Source organism: Onychomys torridus, chromosome 2, assembly GCF_903995425.1.
Source record: "Onychomys torridus chromosome 2, mOncTor1.1, whole genome shotgun sequence".
In the NCBI taxonomy this organism is placed as follows: domain Eukaryota; kingdom Metazoa; phylum Chordata; class Mammalia; order Rodentia; family Cricetidae; genus Onychomys; species Onychomys torridus.
The window spans coordinates 167783394-167803403 of record NC_050444.1 but is presented as its reverse complement, the minus strand read 5'-3'; the positions used below and the strand labels follow the sequence as shown (position 1 = coordinate 167803403).

Below are 20010 nucleotides of genomic sequence, written 5' to 3'. Positions count from 1 at the left end.
GCTGACTCATATCTATTCCCTTCTGCCTTTCTTCTTCCTGTCTATCTCCAGTTGGAATATACTGCCTAACCTTATTTTGCTTCACCATTGACCAAACAGCTGTATTTATCAACTAATCATATTCACAGTATACAGAAAGACATCCTACAGCACTTTGTCTAATCAAAAAGGAAGGTTTTAACCTTAACGTGTAAAAATTACATATAACAAAACAGTTATCAAGCAAGAATTACAGTTATAATATCTAGTCTATATTTTGCAAATTCAAAGAAAATATTTTATTTATCCTTTATTTGTGAGTCTTAAGGTTTCATATCTAGCTTATCTTTTATCATAACCAAGGAAAATTACAATTATATCTAGTCTTCAACCTGGCTCTGTGTTTCTTATTTAACAAGACTGTTACAACTACAAACTAACATGACTATAAGTTTGATTATTGTGGATGACTAATTATTAATCTGTATTTCTTAATTATATACTAGAATTTCAAATGAGCTGCACAAACATAATACCTTAAACAAGAGTAGAAATATGCATACAGTATAACAAAATTAACTTTAAATTTGTATCAATAAACTAAAATCCATAGCAATGTAAAACATTTAAAATAAATTGTTGCTCTTTAAAAGTAGATTCAATAATCTATCCTTTCATCCTATCATATCTATATCTCATTTTCTTCTTTAAAAAGAGATTGTATTTATAATCAATCTCCTTTAAATAAAAATAAACATTTATAAACAAACAATATTTTGGGAATTTGGACGTAGCTTCTCATACTACTTCCTGCTGGTTGAGGGCAATCTTATGGGGATCCTGAGAAAATTAAAAATTATGGTCAAGTCCTGACTGGAATAGTCTGTGATGTTGTATGATCTGAGCCTGTTGCCTTGAAGCTGTTCTGGAAGTTAGATCATTTTGAGACCTCTCAGGCAGTCTTGCATGATCAAACCATTTTAGCCTAGAAGCAATCCATAGGTTCTCATCTTCTGGAATATCACCATATTTTCCCTTTTCTATTTTAATAAAAAGAAAAAGGAAAAGGTTATAACTAATATAAGAAAAACTATATACAAAAGTACAATAACTTATACTATAGTGATATTTTATTTGTACTGAAATGTGATTTTATTTGTATATTAATAAAGTTGCCTTGGGGTCAGAGAAAGCCATAGCAGAAGCTGGGTGGTGGTGATGCATGCCTTTAATCCCAGCACTTGGGAGGCAGAGCTGGCAGGATCTCTGAGTATTCAAGGATACAGCCAGCATGGCGACACACGCCTTTAATCTCAATACCAACCATAGAAGACCTGGAGGTCTGTACAGACAGGCAGTGACAAGGAGGTCATGTGGCTGGGTTTATAACCAATGAGAAGGCAGAACAGAAAGTCTATATAAAAGATAGGACACAGGAAGTAGGCCTCTTGTGGAGAGGAAAGAGAGAGCAGCAGTGAAGGGTAAGTTTTCAGCATCAGTTATTGCTCTGACCTCTTGGCTTTTAACTCTGCAATTGGCTGTATGTTTCTTATTTAACAAGACGGTTACATCTACAATATACCATATATATAAGCAATAAATACCTAAACAATGTCTAGTCCATTCATATTTGACAAATTCAGAGAAAATAATTCCATTATCTATCCTATTTTGATAAGTCCAAAATGTACCTGATTCACTTTCTTTTTTTTTTTTTTTTAAGATTTATTTATTATGTATACAGAAGAGGGAGCCAGATCTCATTACAAATAGTTGTGAGCCACCATGTGGTTGCTGGGAATTGAACTCAGGACCTCTGGATGAGCAGTCAGTGCTCTTAACCTCTGAGCCATCTCTCCAGCCCCTGATTCACTTTCTATCCTAACTTATATTACTAACAGAACTATTATAACGTCTTTCAAATTTATACACTTACACCTCTTTAGTGAGTTTCTTTTCTGAAATTCTTAACAAGGAAAACTATAACTATAACTAACTAATCTTCAACTCCGTCAGAGACCCAAGAAGAAAATAATATTACCTAATAAAAAAATAAAAACAGGAAGTGCAGGCAAGCAGCTTCCCAGAAAAAAAAATGTGAGTTGACAGCCAGCTTCCTGGACAGTCACCTGAGGTTTCTCCACAGTGTTGGGGCATCATCTTCAGCCTATAGGTTTAGCGCATCTGACAGACTCATTTGTGAACTAGGATGTATACGAGGTAAACAGTTCGATCTCACATTTGGTGAGATCAGTCCATGTACCAGAAACACCTGCATTCCACTATTGTCATGTCATGATTCAGGATTTTAAATTCTGGAAATTATTGATGGTTTTTTAATTCAGCTGTCCATTCTTCTTGGCTGTGTGTGTGGCTTCATCTCAGCATCCCATTCTTCTCCACATCCCTCTAATAAATGCCAGTCTACTATTGAGAGGTGGGACCTTAGTTACTCTTCAAGAATAACTGTTCAAGCTGCTGTTCCAATGCACATCAGAAGCCATCGGCCCACTGCCTGTTCAGCTGCCTTCGAAGAAAAGGGCACTGTACCTTTTCCAGATTGCAAAGGCCACTTCAGGGATGGTGCCATATTGTCCTGGCCTCAGAAGATGCCTTTTGTTAAAGCCACAACCACACTTGTCTTGGCAAGAATTGGAAGTCCTTTGTTTCATGTCCTGTCTGTTCTGTTTGTCAGCAGTTGATTTGAGGGTACTTTGTTGTCCAGTGGCTAACTTTTGCCATAATGTGCTGTGGATATCGCTCTGTGTAAATAAAGTTCTGATTGGCCAGTGGCCAGGCAGGAAGTATAGGCGGGACAAGAGAGTAGAGAATTGTGGGAAGTAGAAGGTTGGAGAGAGACACCGCCAGCCGCTGCCATGAGAAGCAACATGTAAAGACACTGGTAAGCCACAAGCCATGTGGCAAAGTATACATTAACAGAAATGGGTTAATTTAAGATAGAAGAAGTAGATAACAAGAAGCCTGCCATGGCCATACAGTTTCTAAACAATGTAAGTTTCCGTGTGCTTTCTTGGTTGGGTCTGAGCGACTGTGGGACTGGCGGGTAAGAGAGATTTGTCCTGACTGATTTGTCCAGGCAGGAAAACTCTAACTACAATAATGAAAGTTAACTCCATATGCAGTTTCTTCAATGCCCATATTTTCTCTGAAGTAGATTGGTTCTGCCAGGAGCCGACATGTCTCATAGTCATAACAAAAAAGAAAATTTTTATAAGTTATTAAAACATTTTAAATGTCATATTCTGTAGATTTCTGAAGGGTTTGAAGATGACCTGTCTATTTAAACTATATCTGCTCAATCTTGAAAACATACCTAATATGACTACAAGTTCTATTGCAATGTCTAACTACTAACTTTCATTTCTTTTTTTCCTAATAGTTGGTAGTAATAACATTCAAAGATCAGCAAATTGCATTATATGGTTAAATGAACAGTATAAGTACAATATCTTGAAGATTAGAAATATATGTATAGTATTTTCTAACAATATCAATCTCAATATATATAATTTGTATACAATATAAAAAATCCAATCCAATGTAAAGTATTTAAAACTAGCAATTATCTTTTTCTTTTCTTTTTTAAAAAACAAGAACCTTCAATCTAATGTCCTTTGCTTAGCCCTTTTCCTAACCCTTAACAACAACTTGTAACCAACCCTCCTAAACAATGAAAATTATCCCAGACCTGAAACCTATTAAAAGACCGAAAAAACAAAACAAAAACAAAAACCACCCACCCCACACCATCTCTTTAGGAATGTGGGCGTCGTATTCTTAAAATTGCTTCCTGCTGGGTATGGGTGAAAAAGAAAACAAAAATTTTTGGTTAATTGTCAAATTCTAAGAAAGGTAGCTATATCCTTTGTTGTCCAGTTTGAGCATAATGCCAAAGTTCAGGGCTTATCTCAAGTCTTTATTCAAGTAGTCTTTAAAACTGGATCATCTCAGCTAGCCCTCTCAAAATTGCTCTGAGCACTTTGTAGTCCAAAGCTGATCTGCAAGTAAATGATGTTTGTCAGCTTAGTGATATTATTATTGTCCACGTGGAATTATCATTATGGGGCCCCATCTTCTTCATGGAGACTTCTGTTGATGTTAGGCCTGGCTGTGATTTTCTGCAGAAAACTGGTAACAGACTCAAACACAAAGACATGTATAGGCAGCTAATTGAAGCCTTTTTTCTAGAATTAGTATTCTATATGACCATTAATATCTTAACAAAGTTTAAAATGTATATATATATATATATATATATATATATATATATATATTAATCTTGTAAATTTTGATATAAAATTTATACTTTAAGAAAAGTTTAAAGAAACAGAATAGAATCAAGGAATTGAGATTAGTAGTAATAGAATAGTCCCTTAAATAATTTGGTTTTTCCCCTGTCTCATATCAGAAGATGGCTCTTTCTTCTGGCATGATACAGGGAGTTTGCATTTTCCTTTTAACAACATGCTTGAGTTTAAAGAAGGAGAGAGCCATTCTCCAACTCCAAAGTCAGCTTGAAGCTTTAATTGAACTGGGACTACAAGAAGACTAAGAGTATTAATTTTTTAGTGAAGAGCAGAAACATTTAGAAAGATTTATGAAATTTTGTAGATGATATACCAATAGGCCATTTTACTCTTTTTCCTGGGACAGATGATTTGTCCTTTTTCTTCAGTTGTCTCATTTGTCCAGTGTTCTTTAGATTCCTTAGCCTTCATTCTCCTAAAAGACAAAAACAAAAACCTTTCCCCAAGACTAATTTTGGGGAGGTTCCCTTTTGGCAAGTTATTATCTGATTAAATGAAAAGGCATGTGTTACTGGTATAAGTTAGTTTACATTGGATGGTCATGCTGGTTGATGAACTATCACCTCTTCTAATTAAGAGGTCTCTCTTATTCAAATTGAACCTTTATCAATTTTGATGGTATCCAACAGCTTGTCTTCTCCTGTACAAACAAAAGCAAAACCTCATCCCCAACATAACACATATCCTGGTTTCCATTCTGAGGTCAGCACATCCTTGAAGTATATAGGCTGATTTAATTCTGTAGTTTTTTTCTATTATCCAATTTCTCTCTGCAGCTGTTGTTCCTTTCTCATTAGCATTGAGAAAATTCAAAGTTAATAGAGCATTATGCAGTCTATTTCTGGGGTTTTTTGTTACCCCTTTCTGTTTATTTAGCATATTCTTTAGAGTTCTGTTTGATCTTTCTATAACTGCTTGGCCTGTAGGCTTATGCAGCATACCTGTAATATGCTTTATATTGTAATAAGCAAAAAACTGTTTCATTTTAACAGAGACATATGCTGGAGCATTGTCAGTTTTAATTTGTGCAGGTATACCCATAATGGCCATAACTTCTAGGAAATGAGTGATTACAGAATCAGCTTTTTCAGAACTCAAAGCAGTTGCCCATTGAAATCCTGGATAAGTATCAATGGTATGGTGTACATATTTCAATTTTCCAAATTCCACAAAATGAAACACATCCATCTGCCAGATTTCATTCCTCTGAATACCCTTTGTGCTACATCCTGCTGGTAATGGTGTCTGATTGTAAAAGGAACAAGTAGGATATTTCTTTACAATTTCCTTGGCTTGTTGCCAGGTTATGGAAAAATCCTTTTTTAAACCTTTACTATTGACATGATATTTTTTATGAGATTCTGAGGCCTCCAGAACATTTCCTATCAATAATTTATCAATCTCATCATTACCTTGTGCTAGAGGGCCTGGAAGACCAGTATGGGATTGGATGTGAGTTATATATAAAGGATGAGTCCTTTTCCTGATTGTATCTTGTAACTGAATAAATAGTAGTTAATTCTGAAGCATCAGGGATAAATTCTGCAGTCTTAATATGTAATACCACTCTTTCAGCATACTGAGAGTCAGTAACTATGTTGAGAGGTTCTGAAAAATCCACTAATACCAACAGAATAGCATACAATTCTGATTTTTGAACTGAATTATAAGGACTTTGAACCACTTTACTTAAATTTTCTGATTTGTAACCTGCCTTTCCTTGTTTGTTGGCATCTGTATAAAATGTATGAACTCCAGATGTGGGTTTTTCCCATACAATTCAAGGCAAAATCCAATCAGCTCTCTTTATAAGATCAATTCTATCGCTTTTGTGATATTTGCTGTTAATGTCTCCCAAAAAATTACTGCAAGCTCTTTGCCAAGGTTCACTTTCTGTCCATAATTTTCAATATCCTCCTTAGTTAAAGGTACAACAATTTCTGCTTGGTCTATTCCTGCTAACTGAAGAAGTCTCAATTTTCCTTTCAAAATTAAGTCAGATTTTTTTCCACATAAGTTTTTAATTTTTTATTCGGTTTATTTGGTAAAAATATCCATTCCAATATAATATCTTCTCTCTGCATTAATATTCCTGTAGGAGAATGCCTAGAAGGTAAAATAACCAAAATGCAATCCAGCTTTGGATCAATACAATCCACATGTCCTTCATGTACTTTCTTTTCTACCAAGGCCAATTCTTTCTCAGCTTCAGGTGATAATTCTCTTGGACTATTTAAGTCCTGGTCACCTTCTAAGGTTTTGAACAAATTATTCAGTTCATCATTTTTTACCCCAACAATAGTTTGTAGATGAGAAATGTCCCCAAATAATATTTGAAAGTCATTAAGAGTCTGTAAGCGATCTCTCCTAATTTGTACCTTTTGAGGTCTAATTTTTTATAGCTCTATTTTATATCCTAAATAATTAATAGAATCTCTCTTTGTATCTTTTCAGGAGCAATTTATAATCCCCAGCAAGGCAAAATTTTCTTTACTTCTTCAAACATTCATTCTAAAGTATCTGCATTTGAGTCGGCTAGTAAAATATCATCCATATAATGATAAATTACAGATTTAGGAAATTTTTTATGTATCACTTCCAATGGCTGTTGTACAAAATATTGGCACAGGGTTGGGCTATTCAACATTCCCTGTGGGAGGACCCTCCATTGAAATCTTTTAACCAGTTGAGAATTATTGTAAATAGTCACTGTGAAAGCAAACCTTTCTCTGTCTTTTTCTTGTAAGGGTATTGAAAAGAAACAGTCTTTTAAATCAATAACTATGAGAGGCCATCCTTTAGGTAACAAAGTAGGCAAAGGAATTCCAGATTGTAGACAGCCCATTGACTGAATTACTTTGTTAATTGCTCTAAGGTCTGTTACCATTCTCCATTTACCAGATTTCTTTTTAATAATAAATACAGGAGAATTCCAAGGGTTAGTTGATTCTTCAATATGCTGAGCATTTCAACTGTTCTTCTACCAGCTCTTCTAAAGCCTGGAGTTAAAGGCCATTGATGAACCCATACAGGCTTGTCTGTTAACCATTTTAAAGGTAGAGCTGTTGGTGTCTTTGGAAGATCATCAGTTTTTGTGCCCTGTTCTTGTATAACATGGATGGCTGGTGACCACTCATTAGAATAATATCTTCTAATATTTCTCTCAGAAACATGTGCTAGTTTATTATTTGTTTCTGATGTTGGAGGGATGTTAATCTGAGTATTTGTTAATCTAATCCATTGTTGCAACAAGTCTTAACCCCACAGGTTCATAGCTATATTAACCACATATGGTTTTAATTTTCTCCCCTGTCCTTCTGGACCTATACATTAGAGCCATCTTGCACTTTGTTTCACTTGAGATAATGTTCCAGTTCCTAACAGTTGAACATTTACTTCCTGAAGAGGCCAAGTTCATGCCAAAATTCTGGTGCAATTACAGTCACGTCAGCACCTGTGTCTACCAGACCAGACAACAAAACACCATTGATTTTTATTGTTAATTTTGGTCTTTGTTCATTTATAGAAGTTTGCCAAAAAATTTTATTTATGGATTTTCCTGAATTTTCTGTTCTCTCTGTTTCATCATCCTGAGCAGCCTGGTTTATTCCAATAGGCATTTTGTTATTTAATTGCTCTGAGATGGGGTTTCCTCTATGACCACAGGAAAGGTCTGAACTGGATTCAGTGTAGGGGCCTGCCTGAGGCTTCTCTGGGAGTTTCCCAAAGACCAAGGCAAAGTATTACCTTGCCTGTCCCTTGTTGATCTACATTCATTGGCCCAGTGTTTTCCCTTACTACACCTTCTGCATACTCCAGAAGGAAGGGCATTCTGTTGCCATTGTTCCTTGAAAAAACATTGTTTCTAGGAATGCTCTGTTTACAGTCCCTTTTCAAATGTCCTTGATTTCCACATTTAAAACATCTGACATTCCTCAAACCTCTTGAAATTGCTTCTCCTATCCACATATCATCTCATGAGCCTCAACATTAAATGTGTCTCTAATCCAATCTTCCAAGGGTGCAGATCTCGCCTTTAATGGCCTGATTATTCTCTTGCATGCTACATTCGCATTCTCAAAAGCCAAAGATTCAATTATTATCTGGCTAGCTTCTGAATTTGGGACCATTCTCTTTACTGCTAAAGTCAGTCTTTGTAAGAAATGGTGAAAGATTCTTTTGGGCCCTGTATAACCTTTGTAAATGACTCAGTTTTCTTTCCTGGTTCCTCAACTCTGTCCCATGCATTCAAGGCTGCCCTTTGGCATAGAATTAGGGTTTGGATATCATATAAACATTGTGTTTGTATTGCAGCATATTGGCCTTCTCCAATAAGCTGATCCTGGAAGATTTGTATACCTTTATCCCTACATTGTTTTGGTTTTTTTTTTTTTTTTTTTAATGTTTTTAGCCTCCTCGTTGAACCATATTTGGCACTGCAGCTGTTGTCTGGGTTCCAGAACAGCATGTGCCAGCTCTTGCCAGTCCTGTGGTATAATCCTATTATAAGTTGACCAGGAGTTTAACATTTGCTTTACATATGGGGAATGCATGCCATAAGATACTATTGCCTCCTTAAATCTTTGTAAATCTAACATTTCAAATGAAGTCCAAATAGTTTGTGCATTCACTTGACCAAGTAACTGCTGTACAGTTACTGGATAAATTAAGGGTGATTGTGTGAAAACAGGCTTTCTTTCTGTAACCTTATAATTCAATCCTGAAACAATTTCACTGTTAATTTCTTCTGTCTGAATCTGAATTTCTCTATAATTCATTTTAAGAGGTTTAACAGGTTTTTCTAAAGCTTTTATCCTGGCACTTAAATTGACTATCTTTTTAAATAGTAAAATAAGGATAAGAAAAGTAATAATGTGCATAATTCCATCAACATTAATCTTCTCATATAGCTGTTCCATTTTCAGACTGCCTAAAATGTTATCATACAAAGACCAATTTTGTTCCAATGTACACATAAAACCCATTTTTTAAAATGTGGAAAAAAATTTCTCTTTTAAATAGTTTTTTCCTTTAAAATATCTGATATCTTAATTGACTTACCAAGTCTGCATAGAACAGTAGAAATCCGAGGGAATTTCAAAACGGCTACCTAGTGTCTGAGGTGGGAATCCAGAGAGAGAGAGAGAGAGAGAGAGAGAGAGAGAGAGAGAGAGAGAGAACAAGAAAGTGTAGCCCTGTTCTGGCTAAAAGCTTAAAGCTTAAATCCAGCCACGTGTTCCCACTTGAGCCTAGTTGAGCCTGGGCTCTGCCTTCCTTAAGCTCCAACCACGTGCGTTGGCGTTTCAGTGTAGCTGTTGCAATTACAGTTGAGAGCAACCTATTGGTAACTCTGGCAGGCCTGAGTTGTTTGTAGCACTGGCTTTAAGCAAGTAGTTCCAGCTACGGTAACCTAACCTGCGGTAGCTAAGGTCGGTTGGGACTGGGGCCTAAGCCAAGCTAGGGCCTAATTTTTAATGAATTCTTGCCACGTGGGCGCCAAATGTAGATGAACAGTCTTATTAAATAAGAAACACAGAGCCAAATGCAGAGTTAATAGTCCAAGAGATCAAAGCAATAACTGATGCTGAAAACTTACCCTTCACTGCTGCTCTGTCTTTCCTCTCCACAAGAGGCCTACTTCCTGTGTCCTATCTTTTATATAGACTTTCTGTTCTGCCTTCTCATTGGTTGTAAACCCAGCCACATGACCTCCTTGTCACTGCCTGTCTGTACAGACCTCCAGGTCTTCTATGGTTGGTATTGAGATTAAAGGCGTGTGTCGCCATGCTGGCTGTATCCTTGAATACTCAGAGATCCTGCCAGCTCTGCCTCCCAAGTGCTGGGATTAAAGGCATGCATCACCACCACCCAGCTTCTGCTATGGCTTTCTCTGACCCCAAGGCAACTTTATTAATGTACAATAAAATCACATTTCAGTACAAATAAAATATCACCATACAAGTTAGGATGAGGTGTTTAATTTTTGTTTTGTTTTCCAAGACAGGGTTTCTCTGTGAAGCAGTTCTGGCTCTCTTGGACTCCCTCTGTAGACCAGGCTGGCTTCGAACTCACAGAGATCCACCTGCCTCTGTCTCCCAAATACTAGAATTAAATGTGTGTCCTAGCACGCCCAGCTAAAACTCCTACTTTTTTGTTTGTTTCTTTGAGACAGGGCCTCTCTTTGTAGTCCTACCTGTCTTGGAGCTCACTATATTGACCAGGCTGGCCTCAAACTCACAGAGATCTTCCTGCCTCTTCCTTTCAAGTGCTGGGATCAAAGGTGTGCACTACCATACCTGATTGAAACTCTTTTTTTTTTTTTTTTTTTTTTTTTGGTTTGTTTTGTTTTTTTGTTTTGGACATTTGTTTGTTTGTTGTTGCTGTTTTGGTTTTTTTGAGACAAGGTTTCCCTGTGTGGCCCTGGATGTCCTGGAACTCTCTTTGTAGATCAGGCTGGCCTCAAACTCTCAGAGATCCACCTGCCTCTCCCTCATGAGTGCTGGGATGAAAGAGTAAAGGCATGTACTACCACCACCTGGCCTGAAACTCCTTCTTTTAATAAAACCAGTATGTCCATTTTCCTTTTCTACAAATGGTGGGTGAGAAGCTTCCTGTTTACTGATGTGTGTACTTCCTCATGTGAGTGCTTAGCAAGGTGTGATGAGGATGAAGCACAGGACTTCAAGCATCCAATTGTCACCCTCTCAACCTCCATGCTCAGACATCAGGCTCTCTGCTATCAGCAACCCAAAAAGTACATCTGAACCACCAGCTGTGTGTTAAAGTCAGTCTGAATGCCACAAACTCTCTGGGATAACTATAGACACAGAAAGTGTTCATCCTCCTATCATTGAGTGGTCCCTTCATCTTTATTCTCTAATTATCACAGATAGGGGAGTTACTCCCAGATTCAACCCCTCTGACTTCTTTCATACCCCATGACCTCTGGGTGATCTTAGGCCTGTGATCCAGCCTCAAGGACTATACTGGTGTTTAGAGCTTCTGTTCTTTGCATTTTCTGAATGAATTATATAGAAATTATCTTCATTGCTACATAACAAAAACTAAGTCATTAGAAATGGAAAACACTTATTTCACAGTTCCTGATGGGAACTATCAAAGAGTGGCTCAGCTGACAGCTTTATTGTTGGTGTTTTTTGTTTGTTTGTTTGTTTGTTTGTTTTTAGAGACAGAGTTTCTCTTTAACAGTTTAACAGAGACAGTTCCCAGCTGTCCTGGAGCTCACTTTGTAGAACAGGCTGGCCTTAAACTCAGAGATCTGCCTGCCTCTGCCTCTGCCTCTGCCTCTGCCTCTGCCTCTGCCTCTGCCTCTGGGGTGCTGGGATTAAAGGCAGGCACCACCATACCTGGCTCAGCGAACAGTTCTTACTCAGAGTCTTTCAGGACAGGAAGACCTGGTATGGCTTCAGTTTACATTCACTGTCATTGATATTGACAGGAGGCCTCTGGCCTGTTCTGTAAAATGTTCCAGGATCAAAGGAGTGGGTCACCCCTTTGTTGCTGTGAGGTATCTACCAGGACTACTAAAACACATGTTGAAGCCAATAGAAAGCCTTTAATAGCTGGCCTGTAACTACACTGGGTGTTCAGGACCCCAGTACACTCCTAACTCCCAAGCCTTTTTTCTTTTTCCTTCTTTTTTTTTTTTTTTTTTTTAAACCTCATTCTGTAGACCAGGCTGGACTTCAACTCGCAGAGATTTGCCTGCCTCTGCCTCCAGAGTGCTGGGACTAAAAGTACACCACCATCCAGCCCCAAATCTTTCTCAGATTAAGATTTTAAGCACAAAAACCACACCTGAGGTTAGCATATCTTAGTTAACCAGAAGCAGAACTACAGAAGCCAAAAGTCAAGGTTAGTAGCATTAGGGACTTTCCCATAGCTATGGACTTTGATGGGTGAGGTCTTTGTTTTCATTTTTGACAGGTAGTAATGCCTACATGCTGGGTTTCACAGCAAAATGGTACTTTCATCATGGCATCAGTTGTGCTAAGATCTGGAAGCCTATAACAATCATGCACAGCATCAGCTGATCCCTTTGATAAGCATATCCTGAACAAACTACAGAGGACAGGAAGTAGGGCAGGAAGGCTAGAGTCTGATTAGGAGAATTACTGCTCTTTCCAGAATTCTCTTCTTCTGGAAGGGGGCCAATAAGAGCAATATGACCTCCTATTGCCCTCTCAGGTGACACTTCTCCCCCTGGCCACACAGAAAGTACTCCCCAACAATGTAGATTTATTTCTAAACCGTCTTATCAAATAAAAAACACAGACCCAGATATGGGGTGAAAGCCTGACAGAGATTAGGGAAATAGGGAAAGCCACAGCTAACCTCACCTCACCAACTTGGCAGCTTCCAAAATGCCAGTTACTTCTTGTCTACCCATGCCTATATGCCTTGCTGTTCTGCCATCTGATTTGCTCTCTCTGCCCGGCTACATCACTTCCTCTTCCTGCCCAGCTCTTTCACTTCCTGTCTATCTGTATAGACCTACAGACTTCCATGGTTAACTAGTGTTAGAATTTAAGGTCTGTGCCACCACATCGGGCTCTGTTTCCAGTGTGGCCTGGAACACACAGAGATCCTGCCTGCCAAATGGTAGGATTAAAGGTGTGTGCTAACATTGCATGACTTCTGTGATGTGGCTGGCTTTTTCCTCTGATCTTCAGTCAAGCACAAATAAAATATCACCACATTTCCCCTTTTTTGTCCAATAAAAAAAATAATAACTGGAGAGAGATTTTATTATAAAGATGCTAAGTTAAACCAATATATGTATTTTAAAGTTATCTTGACTTCAAAATTTGGATCTAAGGATATGTTACTTTGGAAAGGAAGCTCTGCTTTTGTTTCCACAGGAAGCAAGAGGCTATGGATTTGTTCCAGGTTAAGATACATCAGATTTGATCAGCCAATACCCCTGAAAGGTTTCTGATGACCCCATGGCCCAGATGATCCAACAACCAGAAAGGTTCAAGGCAACTGGCTCAGACAATGCAGCCTCACAGACTATTCCAGTCAGGACTTGACCATAATTCTTAATTTTCTCAGGATCCCCTAAAGATGCCTTCACACTCAACCAGCAGGAAGTAGTATGAGAAGCTACACCCCAATTCCCAAAATATTGTTTATAAATGTTTATTTTTATTTAAAGGAGATTGATTATAAATGCAATCTCTTTCTAAAGAAGAAAATAGGATATTGATATGATGGGATGAAAGGGTAGATTATTGAATCTACTTTTAAAGAACAACTTGTTTTGCATTGCTATGGATTTTGATTTATTGATGCAAATTTAAGGTTAATTTTGTTATATTGTATATATAATTCTACTCTTGTTTACAGTATTATGTTTGTACAACCCATTTGAAATTGTAATGTATAATTAAGAAATACAGATTAGTAATTAGTCATCTATGATAATCAAACTTATAGTCATTTTAGTTAAGTTATATATATATATATATATATTTCAGATACATAGGTAATCTTCAAACACTTCAAAGACCTACAGAATATGGCATTTAAAATGATTTAAAAACTTAGACTTTTCTGGACAATGACACGTCTGCTCCTGGTGGCACCAATCACTTCAAAAAAGATGATGGGGGTTGGGGATTTAGCTCAGTGGTAGAGCACTTGCCTAGAAAGCACAAGGCCCTGGGTTCAGTCCTCAGCTCCCCCCCAAAAAAATAGTCAAACAAAAAGAAGATGATGGGCATCAAAGACACTCTATATATGGAGTTTGCTTTCCTTATGGCAAAAAATAGCCATTTGAGCAAGAGACTGTTCTTGCCTGGACTGCTTGGCAAAATGTTATATAAACTAGACAAGCAGAACCCATAGGAAGGTGACCACTGAACTTTTCAAGATGAAATGGTCCTTCAGGTTCCTGCTTTGCAGAAGACTGTCAGATGTTCTATAGGACACAGAAAAATGTGACTGAGAGACTAGACCTACAGGCTGAAGATGGATGCTCCAGTGTTGCAGAGGAATTTTGGATGACTGTTCAGATAGCCAGCTGTCTCAGTCTAGATTTTTGGAAGTTGCTTATAATGCTTTTCCTGTATACTTAGGTAACATTATATCCTCCTGGGGTCTTTGATGAAGTTGAAGACTAGATAGTTATAATTATAATTTTCCTTGATTATGATGAGATAAATTAGATACGAAACTTTAGACTCACAAAAATAGGATAGATAGAATATTTTCTTTAATTTTGCCAAATACAAATAGACTAGATATTGTAACTGTAATTATTGCTTGATAACTGTTCTATTGTATGTAATTTTACTATGTTAAAATTAAAACCTTCCTTTTTGTTTAGACAGAAAGGGGGAAATGCTGAGGGATAATGCTTTTGTACACTGGTTTAATAAAATGCTGATTGGCCAGTAGTCAGTAAGGAAGTATAGGCAGGGCAAGCAGAGTAAAGGAATGCTGGGAATAGGAAGAGCAGAGTCAGGAGATGCCAGTCAGCCATCCAGGAAGCAGCATGTAATGTCACACAGGTAAAGCCACAGAACATGTGGCAACATATAGATGAACAGAAATGGGCTGACTTTAAATATAAGAGCTAGTCAGTAATAATGGCTAATGGCTAAGCAGTTACAATTAATATAAGCCTCTGTGTATTTATTTGGGTTTGAGCAGCTGCAGGACTAGGAAGGACACAGGAAAAACCTCTGATTACACCACAAGGTGAGACTTTGATCCAACAGGCCCTCACCTCCCCCTTTCCTTCTATACTGAGCAGTTCCCACCTCCCACACTGATTTTTCTGCCAAGAAATCTTCCACTTGGTTCCTTAGTACCATTGTTCCCCTTCACTCAGGTCTGAAGAGTACAACACCTATTCCACATGGTACCTACTGTTCACGATCACTGGCTCCAGCCCATAGAAATTCAGGAAGATGGAAAGCAGTAGGGCAAGCAGGGATGACAAGTTTAGCAAAGACTTAGCGATTTCTCCCAGTGTGTACAATTCATCACAAGAAGATCCAGAGATAACCTATTGGAGGAGCTGGTAGATCAACCTGTAGAAGAGTTACTTGCCATACTTCATGGTAGCCTGGATGCAGCTCCCATGTGGCTCACAAGATACTCTGCAGGCTGAACTTGTGATGGGAGCCATCCCCTTACACAAGGAAATCATAGCACCCAGTAGCAACTCTGAGGGCAGAAGAGACACAAACAGTAGAATGGTGAATTTGTGAAGTGGAGGTGAGTTTTCCAATGCATTCTAGCCTTGGTGCCTCTTAGCCTCAGTAGCATCCAGATGCCATTGATCAGGATAACGCAGAGAAGAACCCCAATCCTCTTCCACTAGATGTGCAGCAGGTCCTTGACACCTCAAGAGTCTCTCTTGAGTCTAGGAATGAAGTGTCCTTGACAGGCTGTCATGCCAGGGATCCCTACTTGTGTTGCAGGAAGAGAAGCTTAAGCTGGGTGAGGGGGAGCTCAACCTGGTTAGAAGCTGGTATCTTTGTGCTTAACCATGGGAATAAAACAGGATCCAAAGAGCCAAAATTGAGGTTTCAAGGCAGGAGAGGTCAACCCTCCCCAAAGTGCAGCACAACTTAACACAGATCACCTTCCAGAGTCTAGAGAAGAGTGAAAAAATTACTCTTTTTTTTTTTTTTTTTTTTTTTTTAAAAAAGACAGGTCTCACTGTGTATTCCTGGCTGGCCTGGAACTCTCTGACCTGAAACTCACTATGTAGACCAAGCTGACCTCAAAATCACATCTGCCTCTGCCTCTCAAGCATGGATTAAAGGCATGTGCCACCATGTCCAGTGGTACCAGGGTTAAGGAAATGGTTCAGTAAGAGTGCTTGTTCTATAAGCAAGGGGAACTGAATTCAAACTCCTAACACCCATGTAAAAAGCCAGACATTACTACACTGCCTGGAACCCCAGCTTGGGAATGGGGGACAGGGATTGATATATTCTGAGAGCTCAAAAGGCCAGACAGCCTAGCAAAGAAGACCACCTTTCAGTTCAATGAGAGATCCTGTCTTAAGGCAATAATCCAGAGAACCATAGAAGACATCCAATGTCTTACTCTGTCTCCTGCATGTGTGCCCATGGCTACATACTAGCACACTCACATGCATAACACACACACACACACACACACACACACACACACACACACACACTTTTTTTTTTTTTTAAAATTAGGAAGAAAAAAAAAAAAACTCTCTCCCCAATCACCTTCCCTCACTGAGATACATTCTGCAAAGCTTGGTGACTGTCACCTTCCCGGCTGCCCCTCTTGGGGCACCTATTATATCTGAAGGGGTGTTGCAGACTCCACCACTGTCCAAAGCAAAGCTAGCCCTGGAGTATCAGGGGTACATTCACATATGCCCAAGCTGGATGAAGGGCAGTCTTGCAGTGAGTGGAGCTTGAGAAATGAACTGGGTCAGGGCTACTGGAACTAGGAAGTGGTACTACTGAACGAACACACCATTCACAAGATGAAATAAAATGAAACCACAACACGACTTTGTAAATATTCTCTGGTACAGTCTAGGCATCAAGCCTGCATGCAGCCCTAGGACAGACCACACTTCATCCCCACCACAGCCTCCAGGATGAATCATAGCCCTGAGGACCTGTTTCGAGAGCAACAGGAGGTTACCAGAGTTAGCAACGCAGAGAGGAGCTCCAAGGAGCGACAGCAGCAGGGAGCCCCATGGGTACCTCAGGTTCCTCAGCTTCTGAGCCTGGGAACAGTGATGCTGAGTTCCAGCTGGTGCAGGCAGGCCACCAGGTGGCCAAGTAAGTGGGGGCACAGGCCCGCTGGGACACCCTCACAGCCAGCCAGGAAAAAGTTCATCTTGGAGAGGCACTTTTTCAAAACAGCCCAGTACTTGCCCAGGATCTCAGGGTGGGCGCAGTGCCGCTGCAGCAGCACCAAAAGCGGGAATCAATTCTTGCGGTGGCGATCCTACACACCTCTCACCTCCACATAGTGTCACCCACACCCCACTTGTCACCGGGTCATGTATGTTCTGAAGATGTCTCACGGTCATCTCCAGGATGTCAGCTGTCTCTAGTTTTGTGTGCTGGGAGCTCTGGAGACAAGAACGCAGGATGGGTGGTAAGCTAGAGGTATCCTATACTCTGGATCTTAGGATCTGAGGGCCACAGTAAGCCCTGTGCTTCATCCCAGTCCGGCTCACATCCTTCCCGTGCGCCTTCAGGATGATGGTCTGGAACCGAACCAGACTCCCGTTAATGCGCGCTAGCTGCCACTTCTCCATGACCAGCTTGGAGGACTATTAGGTGGAGCAGCAGCTGAGTCTGGTGTTTCATTGTCCCTCTCTCAACCTTGCAGTTTTCGGATGCGTTGTCCGACTTGTCTCGGGTCCAGCTAGGGCTAGTCAGAGCTCCTGCGAGTGGTGAAGTGCTCGGCTTCCCTGAAATGTCCGCCAGCAAAATGCACCAGGCGGCCTAGTGAGTGCAAAGTTGGTGCACTCCTACAATCTTGAACCTCGAGCCTGCGCATAGAGGACTTTAAAAAAGCAGTGAAGCGGCGGGGCCTGTGAATCCTACTTGGCTTCAGTTCCCACACTCCTCTCAGCCAATGGGAGGGCCAGCCTCGGGCCTGGCCTGCGGGCCCGCCCTCTCTTCTTGTTACGTGCAGCCAACCCCCGCACCACCAACCCCCTTCCGCTGCCTGACCAGTGACAAAAGTGAACCAGACGCTAAAGTCCACTACCGCGAAGGCAGAGCACCAAAAGGAGCGCTCTGGTTAGGGAAGCGAAGTAGTGAGGTGGAGGCTTCTGGTTTACTTCCCTTTGGAGAAGAAGTACGGTGGATATGGGATGCAGTTCATGATCACTTCATAGGAAATCCAGAAGGAAATTTCTCCAAAGGCTAAAAGACAAATTCTCAGGACTGCGAAGCCTGGACCATTTGTGTCTCCTCGAGGTCCCACCCAAGGCTCGAGCAGTTTCAAGTCTGCCCCTTGTCTGCTCAACTGAACACCATTTGCTCATGAGCCATGCAGTTTCCAACAAGGAGCCGGAAACACAGAGGCCTAGGAACAAACTTTGGTAGAAAGATGAAGCAACACCAGCCACTGAGACTAGCGGGAGGTCAGCTGGTCCCTGTCAGCTATCTGATACTGCAGGGCAAGTGGAAGGACAACTTCATGCAATGTAAGGATAAAGATGTCTGTCAGTGGTGACAAACCAGACGGGATGATGTCATGGAGTTAATGATATATTCTGGATTAACTAAATCCAGCAAAAAACTAAAAAAAAAAAAAAATGAAGGCGGAGCGACATGGTGACTGAGATCCTGCCTCAAAACACACACCCCCAAAAATTTAAAATCTTTTTTTTTTTCCCCCAAAGGAGAACAAGAAAAACAGGCCATTACTGTTTTCATGGTTGCTATTGTTTTTATTCTGAGTTACACTGCAGGGCATACAGACATTACAAAACTCGGGTTCCCAATCACAGCGTAGTCTTGCAGCTGCCTGCATATATTCATTCAATGGTGGTGGCCTAAGACCACAGGGGGCTAGACACCCTACTTCTGTTTCAAATCTGTCTTAGCAAGCCACAGAAAGTGACTAGTTTGTTGGGTTAGAGAAAATGCCACTTCTATTGAGTGGTTCCAAAGCCTCCAACAATTGGTTCTTCAGAGAGAAGGGAAGCTTTCAAGAGGCCGGGTAGAGGGAATGGCACTCCCAGAATATCCAAGAAAGAGAACACAGTGAAGAAGAGAAGGAAGAGAAGGGATACTCTAGGGATTGCAGGACAGGGCCCTTGAGGAGCTTTTTTTGGATAACAGAGTAAGCCAACTGGTGCTGGGGGAAAATTTTTTTCATCTACCTAGTGTGTGAGGTTGATGACTGAAAGGTGGCCTCTAACCAATGCCTGGTCCAAAATCCTTGAAAAAGACCATACCTAGGTACCGTCCCAGAAGCTATCTCTCTTTCTCTGAGGCCAATCCTAAGTCTGGTCCTAGTTTATACCTAAAAGAATTCTTCTCAGCTCTAGGAAGCCCTTTTATGATTCAGTGCTGAACTACACCTCAAAAGTCACTCTTGCTAGGACTGGAGATGGGTGGCAAACAGATGTCCAACATGCCGACCCCCCTCCCCCCACACACCCATGCCTTGGGTTGACAGCAAGGCTGGTCTGTCACATTCTCAGCTGTGGGCTTATGCTGAGCTTAGGAAGGAGTCTATCTGGAATCCCCCTGACCTCTGCCTCCTGCAAAGACCAGACAAGCAGAGGGACATAGAAGAAAGAGGCCTCAGGAACCCCATCCCCTCTCTGGTTGCTAAACTAATGGTTAAAGTTTACTTGTGAAATAGGTTGTCTTTGTTCATATAGTCATTAGAAAGAAAAATAAGATCCTACTCCTTTAAAAATGTTTGATATTGGGCTGGGGAGATGACTGTGTAGAAAATGATTGAAGAAGACACTCAACATTAGTCTCTGACCTCCACATGTACAAGCACATATATTCATACATATATGCAAAATAAATACATAAACAATATTTATATTTCCAATTCCTTCTTCTAGACTCCAAGGGCACCTGTACTCACATGTGCACATACAAACCCCCACCCCATATCCACATAATTAAAAATAAACCTTAAAAAAATCTGAGGACTAAATATATAACTCAGTACTTACTTAGTATGCATG

The 20010-nt window shown here is 40.0% G+C and overlaps 1 protein-coding gene across 1 annotated transcript in view; it reads right to left on the bottom strand.

The window, feature by feature from the left end:
• Perm1 (PPARGC1 and ESRR induced regulator, muscle 1) overlaps nucleotides 1-17008 on the bottom strand; it is a 38537-nt gene extending 21529 nt beyond the window's left edge. The window contains exon 1 of the mRNA XM_036179406.1: nucleotides 16977-17008. The gene's annotated coding sequence lies outside the window, so the exon portion shown is untranslated. The remainder of the gene's footprint in view (nucleotides 1-16976) is intronic.
• Between the last annotated feature and the right edge of the window lie 3002 nt (nucleotides 17009-20010).